Source organism: Maniola jurtina, chromosome 6 (genome assembly GCF_905333055.1).
Source record: "Maniola jurtina chromosome 6, ilManJurt1.1, whole genome shotgun sequence".
NCBI classification, from domain to species: domain Eukaryota; kingdom Metazoa; phylum Arthropoda; class Insecta; order Lepidoptera; family Nymphalidae; genus Maniola; species Maniola jurtina.
The window spans coordinates 3,423,204-3,431,127 of NC_060034.1; the positions used below are offsets into that span (position 1 = coordinate 3,423,204).

The 7,924-nt window shown below is 36.0% G+C and overlaps 1 long non-coding RNA gene across 1 annotated transcript; it reads left to right on the forward strand.

Annotated features, from left to right (window-relative positions):
• Positions 1-614: 614 nt before the first annotated feature.
• LOC123865978 lies at positions 615-1,332 on the forward strand. The gene is made up of 2 exons (XR_006796096.1): positions 615-678; positions 900-1,332. It is a non-coding gene; the product is annotated as an uncharacterized LOC123865978 (long non-coding RNA).
• Positions 1,333-7,924: the final 6,592 nt, after the last annotated feature.

Here is a 7,924-nt window from a genome sequence, read left to right on the forward strand (position 1 = left end):
CAACATTACATCACATCCTTTCCTAAATTAAACTTTATTGGGAAGTTTTCGAAATATTTATGAGCTTATTTCCATTATACATACGACAAATTGAATTATGGCAGTCATCGTCTCAACCGATAGAATTTTTCGAACTTAAACTTGTAGTGATTCGAAAAAAAATCGAATCACGGAATTGTAATAAACAATTACGAACGACATCTACCGGTCGCGTAATACATTACTAGGACAAAGAATTTCTGACATTGACAGACTTCAACGTCAACACTGATTAACATTCAGCGCCATCTGTCGGAGAATAGTTTACATAGACTAATCAAACAATGACAGTTTTTCTAGAACATTCTTTAAAATAAAACTACTCATACAAATTAGCGACCTCTAACGACAGATAGCTTTCCATTTAAAAATAACTGTCAAGACTATTTAATTAATCATATACGCTAGCGACATCTGTCGATCAATAGTCTTTCATTCTGGAAACTTCCCCGACAAACTAATAACATTTCCTGTAGCCAGAACACTCGAGAATACACCTTATTTCCGCTAAATTTAATATAAATAAGCCATCCTCCTAGTTCAGGGACATTCCTGATTTCTATTACCTGCAATCACGACGCAGGAGTGAAGTGAAAGTAATAAATAAGTGTAGTGAATTCTGTGTAACCCTGGATTAAGGTTGGTAACTGTGATGTTATTAAATTATAAGTTTAGGCTAATTGTTTTGTACTCGTTTAACCTAACCCTTGCGATAGGATATTTACTAACAGAATCTGTAAACTCGTTCCATCACTTTTATATTATACGACCTGCACTTGGCTCAGACGACCCAAGGCTCATCTAAAGTTATGGAACGAGAGTTTGAGCAAATCATTTAAGATTGCCTCTCTCGATTCCAGGGTTCCTTCTACCAGGAAGCTCTAACAGTTACACTGAAGCTCTGCTATTAACCTGACTGCTACCCCACCGGCGAAGTGTCTATCAACTTCGTACCGTCTACCCAAGCCACGCTGCACACTGCTGTCGAGTAGCCTACGCACAAGCACTGAGCCGCCGCACCGCAGCGCCGCCCGAGCATCGTCGATTGACCGACGCTTCTGCGAGCCCTCTGCGAGCCCGTGTCTGCCCCGGCGTCTGACCAAGGCCAGTTGTCTTCCTTCGGACAGTCAACGTATCTTCATGCGTATGCGATTCTCAATTAACTACCCTGTGATTGTAGCGCGTTACCTACGGCCGCTCCCGAGTGAGTTATCTATTATGTTTATTTAGTTCCACAATAAGACACAACCTATTTGTAAGATTGTTTGACTATAATTATAAGTATCAATCCGTCTTCGCGTTTTACTAAATTCCTACCTGTCGCACGAAGCACGACAAACTGAATAACTGATTGTAATAATTATGTACATTTACATTCACGATTAATATCAATACAACAGGCAGGCAGGTTTTAGGTTTTTATTTAAATACCGCGCTTTGATTTTCCGGGATAAAAAGTAGCCTATGTCCGTCCCCGGGATGTAAGGTAACTCTGTACCATCGTTTAAACTGTAGGACCGTGAAAATTAGCAGACAGACAGACACACTTTCGCATTTATAATATTAGTACGGATCAAGAGTGAAACTCTTCATTTTATTTGTTGGTTTGTAAACAAAAAAATTGAAACTACTGAATCGATTTTAACGATTCTTTCACCGCCAGAATGGCTTGATTGCATCCAAGCGCTAGTCTAAAAATTTAAAAAAAAATCCTAAGGAATAGTTAGGGATTAATGAACCAATTAACACACAAATACACAATTGTAAATTATAATACCCTAGAGTGGTCAACTAAAAAGTGAACGGCCGTCAATGTGAACGAGCTAAAGCAGTATATTCACAAGCGGGGATGAAGGGTGGCCTATAAAGTTTAGTTGTACCCAGAATTATTCATGACTCGTTCGGAAATTTCGATTGATTATACTATTTACTGTAAATAAACTCCGGGGGCCTGTTGGCTTTACAAACTAGGGAGGAAGTTTTGACTTTCTTATTTTTCTTTACTTTTAGGTCCTTATTACTTTACGGTGTATTATACTGTAGCTATTGAATAACAATGTGGTGGTCTACTTAGTAATTTTTAACTGTGACATTGTAAACGTTGTATAGACAAAGAGGGGGTATTTCCTGAAAGATAGAGCAGAGGAAGAGAGGAGATTTTTAGTCCGTAGGCCGTTGGGAGTATCCGCAGTGGAGTCGAAAATGCCTGAAACACTAAGGTATCCATAAAAATTTTCCTCCTCCTCAAAAAAAAAAGCCGGTCAGGTGTGAGTCGAACTCGCACTCGATAGGTTCCGTTCCATCGTACAAAATATACTTAACACTGTTATGTAGAATACTGCACGAATATGACGGAATGTGCCACTATACCTACGTGATTAAGTAAATTAATTTTTTCGTCAATACATTTTTTTTGCGATGAAACGAAAAATTCACCCTTTTCGGATTTATTCCTTTATTTGTGCTATAAGAACTACATACCTGCCAATTAGCATGATTCTAGGTCAACGGAAAGTAGTTTTCTTGACAGACACGACAGACGGACAGACAGACAACAAAGAGATCCTATAAGGGTGAAAGGGTCACACATACACTGGCAAGTGCAGATCGGCAGACTTCACACCCCTTTTTGAACATAATGGAGAACTCTCAAGAATTCATTTCATATATTGTCGCAATGCAATATAACGAATCCAGACCCTTCAAATTCCTAGGAAGCTAACTAGGCTATCAAGGTTCGTTCACTAATTGCAATACTTAGTGTAAACTAAAAATTTATAATACCCCCGACAAGTGAAGGTTTCAGTAACTAGAAAGAGCTGATAACTTTCAAACGGCTGAACCGATTTTCTTCGATTATAGCTAAGAACACTCTCGATCAAGCCACCTTTCAAACAAAAAAAAAACTTAATTAAAATCGGTTCATTCGTTTAGGAGCTACGATGCCACAAACAGATACACAGATACACACGTCAAACTTATAACACCCCTCTTTTTGGGTCGGGGGTTAATAAATCAAGTTAATAAGGTCTATAACAGCTCTAATTTTATATTTTTAAATGCGATAACAAACTTCCCCACACCGCTGTTGTTTAATTTGAATTATATTTAGCACAAATTAGCGAACGGAATTTCGTTTTGAATAACATTTTACAACTCGCGCACTTGGTACAGTTTAGTACAATTTAATGTTTTCGCAACTTTTTACAAACAAAATTTCAACCAGGCCTTTGTTAATTATTTGAAATGTAATTTGGTCTTTTTAACGTGTTATAATTTTAGTAACAATATACCTACTGTTTCTTTTTATTTGTGGTTTTCATATCAGCATAATGTTTTGTAAAATAGCTCTAAAATTTAAAATCTTTAACTTAAAATTAATTTTCTGATCTTTTTAGCAATATTATGAAAGAAAGAGACGTAGATACTTAGTCTAAATAATTTAGATTAGAGAAAAACATCATAAAATCGACGTACGCAACAAATTTCGGCCATGCACACTGTACTATTTGTGAGCGAGAGATGGTGTTGAGTTCAAGGACAGGTAATTAACTTTTAAAAAAAACATTTTTGAAGTCTGTATAAAATTCCCAAATTCCGACAAAGATAAAATTATTATTAAAATAAGTACCTCACATTTATCTACACCTACGTTTTACTAACATCAAGCATTTATTTTTCCCCTTTTAATATATCTAATAATAAAATAATCAAAGATCTTTTAATTACTCACAAGAAATGAGCTTACAATTTCAAGCATCGTAAGCAGAGAGATGTTATATCTGAAAGTGTTCTCAATTTGTGATGGATACCTACATGGATTATTGGTTATTATATTGTTACAATGCAACTCATATGGTAATGTAAAAACAACTACCTACTGTTTGGCAATTAGTTTCGAATATACAAGTACGTCTATCCTTTACGAGGAAAAATTGGGCAATAGTCGCAGTTTCCTATTTAAATAGGGATCAAAGAGTATGTAATCACTTGGGATGATGAAGACTAGTCAAATCAGTGACTTTTTATCAAACGTCAAAACGCTCGCTTAGTAAGTGAGCTTGTATGAAATTCACAGATGTGACGTCACAGACATACATTAACGTACTTATTTAGTTAAATCGATAATTTAAAATGGTTAGCCAACTTAAAACTAACAGCAGACGTGGATTTTACGAATTTTGGAAGACCTTCTATTTAATAATTCAAGACATTGCAACGGCGCTGTAAGCCAATAATTCTATGGACGTGATTATGTCCTCATTATTAGCGTTATTATGACACGTGGTTTGCTCCTCTAATAGACATTATCATCTCACTGGGCATAAGAAAATTGATGTCAGATGTTAGTCCCGGTTCTTATGATATACAAGTAATTTATCTCTTCAAAGAGAACTCAGTTTCATACCGGAGTTCATTAAACTTTTCCCAACTCAATTTTCTTCCGATCGGAGCTTCAATTTTTGAGATGTAATCGCCGATCAGATAACGGTAATATTCGCGAGACAATACTTTTAAAAGAATTTAGGCTTCGATCATACTTAACATTTGTTGAGCGTGCGCGTTTTTCTAGTGTTCAGTGCTACAAACGCGTATTTAGACAGCTACTTAATTTTGTTTTATGTGGACTCATTTTGGTTGTAGTAGGTTATTATAGGTAGGTTGTATAGGCTTAAAGTTGTAATAAAAGAAACTGTATGAAAATGCTCGTTATGCGGTACAACTGTGAACGTCATGCACTGCACTGACGTATAATTGTGCTATTAGTTTAAAATTAATTTTATTAAATAATTTCAATTTGTTGTGAATTCATGATTAAAAAGCAGTTTAGTAGTTTCTGGTAGTATCGTTTTCTCATCGTGTGCTCGTGTTTATGTACAGCGACACGATGCAAATACTGCGTTTATCGAACGAGCGGTGTTTCAACGCAACGCAAAGCAGTTCACACGCCCGACAATCGCTAGTAGATTTGGTCCTTTATCGAAGAAATTCCCCATAAACAAAGGAATTAAATATTCTCATTTTTAGGGTCTCGTGCCTCAAAGGCCAAAGAGGAACACTTATATCTTAAGATATTTAAATAATGATAAGACGTGCTTACCGTATAGTTTAACGTTTAGTAGGCGCAGAACCATTTATGAGAGTTCGACTCGTATAATTAACAGCTGGTTTTATTCTTTCTAGTTCAGTCAACAGTGGAAATACAGAGTTCATCGCTGGCTTTATTGTTCGCCTGAGGAGTTATGCAGATTTAATTAAACGCTCACTCCACTCTGTTTAAGTTATATGGAGATGAATAAACTTTCTATTGCAAATTGTTTTGTCACCCCGTTGTCCCGTTCGGGCTACGTCCCCTTTTACGATTTAGGTCAGAAACACATTTGCAACAACCCATCCCACGCCTATGATACCACGGGACATAAGTGTGTATAATCTAATTAAATCTTGGTAGAAACTGACATACTTTGACTATGAAAGACATACATATCTATGACTTTGAAAGATTGTTATTAAGTAGGTAGGTAAAGAATTTGTAAAAAATAAATACGGTTTGTCCATTATTGTTCCGTTCAAATAACGGTAAGCGCAATGTAGGACGATTTCCAGTCGGCGCGGGACTGATGAGTTGATGACCTAGAGAAGGTGGCGGGGAGCGGGTTGATGAGGAAGGTGGAGGACCTTGTTTGGTGGCGCGCTCTTAAAAAGGACTACATCCAGCAGTGGATGCATACAGGCATGGATTAAATGGTCTATACCAAAACCTAGTCAGTGAAGTAGCGCAACTGCTAAAAACGATTTTAAAATTCCAATCGCTTACCAATAATGGAAAAAATATCAGGAAATATTCCAACTCAAGGAAACAATGGTGTTGATAATCCGTTTACATACCATTTTGTTTCCAATATTCAATAACTGCTCATGTCCTACCATCTTAATATGAGGTCCTCATCCTGCTCATTCCAAGCACGTCCTCAGTGTCTTAACATCTGGATCGCTTCTCGGTGTAGTGTTCTCGACTAGTTTTGATATTGGAAATCATTTTTATTCTTAAGCACGCCCCGGTTGTCTTTATGAATAAAATTCATTTCATTACTATGCAAATAATGTTTTTGTTCAAACAGTTTTTATGGAAGCACTTAACAGGGCTCTCTCCGTCACTCGTTTCATACAATCGTAGTTCCAATTTCATTTGAATATTAAGCAACCAAATTCCATGAAATTTTGCAGACATATTTTAGAAACTAATATCTGTGTATGTGGTGTTTTAGATTTTTCTAAAAATACGTAGTTTTAAAATTACAGGGGCTCGAAGATTTGTATGAAAATTTTTAAGTCTGCGTAATTTTGAAACCGAATATTTTAACAGAAATCTGGAAAACCACAGACATAGATATTAGTTTCTAGAATATGTCCGCAAAATTTCATGGACTTTGGTTGCTTAATATTCAAATGGAATTGGAACTACGATTGTATGAAATTGGAGAGAGCCCTCTTAACGCAAATAGGTAGGAAAGATATTTTTGTACTTGAAACCTTTTACTTTCTGAATCGAATAGACGGAATTATATCATTATTTACATTATCATCTCAACTACCACTGATCACAGCTCTCCTCTCAGAATGAGAAGGATGTAGACCACAGTCCCCAAATGTGATCGGCAGACTTCACGCACCTGTATCTCATCTTCATCATCGTCATCATTAACGGATAGACCACTGCTGGACATTATAGGTCTCTTGTAGGAACTTTCACATGCCAGGGTTTTGCGCCACCTGAATCAAGCGGCTTTCTGCGACTCGTCTGATGTCATCCGTTAATAATTATTTTTTATTTTATTTTTCATTTTATTTTATTGCTTGTTAGCAATTCTCTATCGGTGAATAATGAAGCAATATTTCATTCATTCATTTCATTCACCTTTATAGCATGATGGAGGACACTTAGACAGTCAAGTTTCTCCACGATGTTTTCCTTTACCAAAGTAAGTGATAAAGTTAAAACAAGTGCCTCAATATTTAATTGCTCAAAGCTCACATATTATGTAGCTTTAGATAAGTTAGAGGTGCGTGCCTGGGATCGAACCCGGGACCCCCTGAATAGGAGGCCAAAGTCCAAACCACTAGGCTATCAGCACTCCTATTTGCACTGGTCCATTTTTCATAGTTTCTTACTTTATTCAAAGTCAAATTGTGTGTAAAGAGTTTTCATGGGCAAAGGCTGAAAAGCCGTAGGAAGAAGTTAGTATTAATAAATAAGATGTAAAAAGCTGTGAAATAAAAATTAAGTCAAAAGGAAAGGCACCGAGAAAATCTAAGCTCAAAAGAACCCTGACACAAAAATAAAACGGTAAAGATTCAGGCGCTAGTCAGTTAATTTAAACGTTGGTCGGAAAAACCAGCTGTTCACCAATTAACGGGTCAACTCATTAAATTACTCCGGCCCGCTTTTGCTTGCTTAGTACTTTATACTTATGTTTTCGCCGTGTTAGGTTTGAAAGGGCGAAAAAATTGAAAAGCTTTTAACGAAAATTTAGATAAAGCGTGTAATTTTTTTTTTTTTTCTAAGCAAAGGTAATCGTAGACGTTGTTTTAAGACCAGTTACATAGCAGGCGGTAAAAACTTCGGTAAATAATTAATAAATAATTAAACTGGATACATTTTTATCTCTTGGGAAGCGTATTTTATCTGCCTTAGTAGGTAAATTGACAAAAGTTAATTTCATATTAAACTGGATACATTTAACTCAATTTTTTTTTTCTTAACGTATTTTCTTTGCTATATTATGCGACATTTGACAAAGATAACACAAAGGCCCAAATTTATGTAATTATTATATCATCAAAGACAAAATAATGCTTGAAAACAAGAATCGAGAGACAAGAG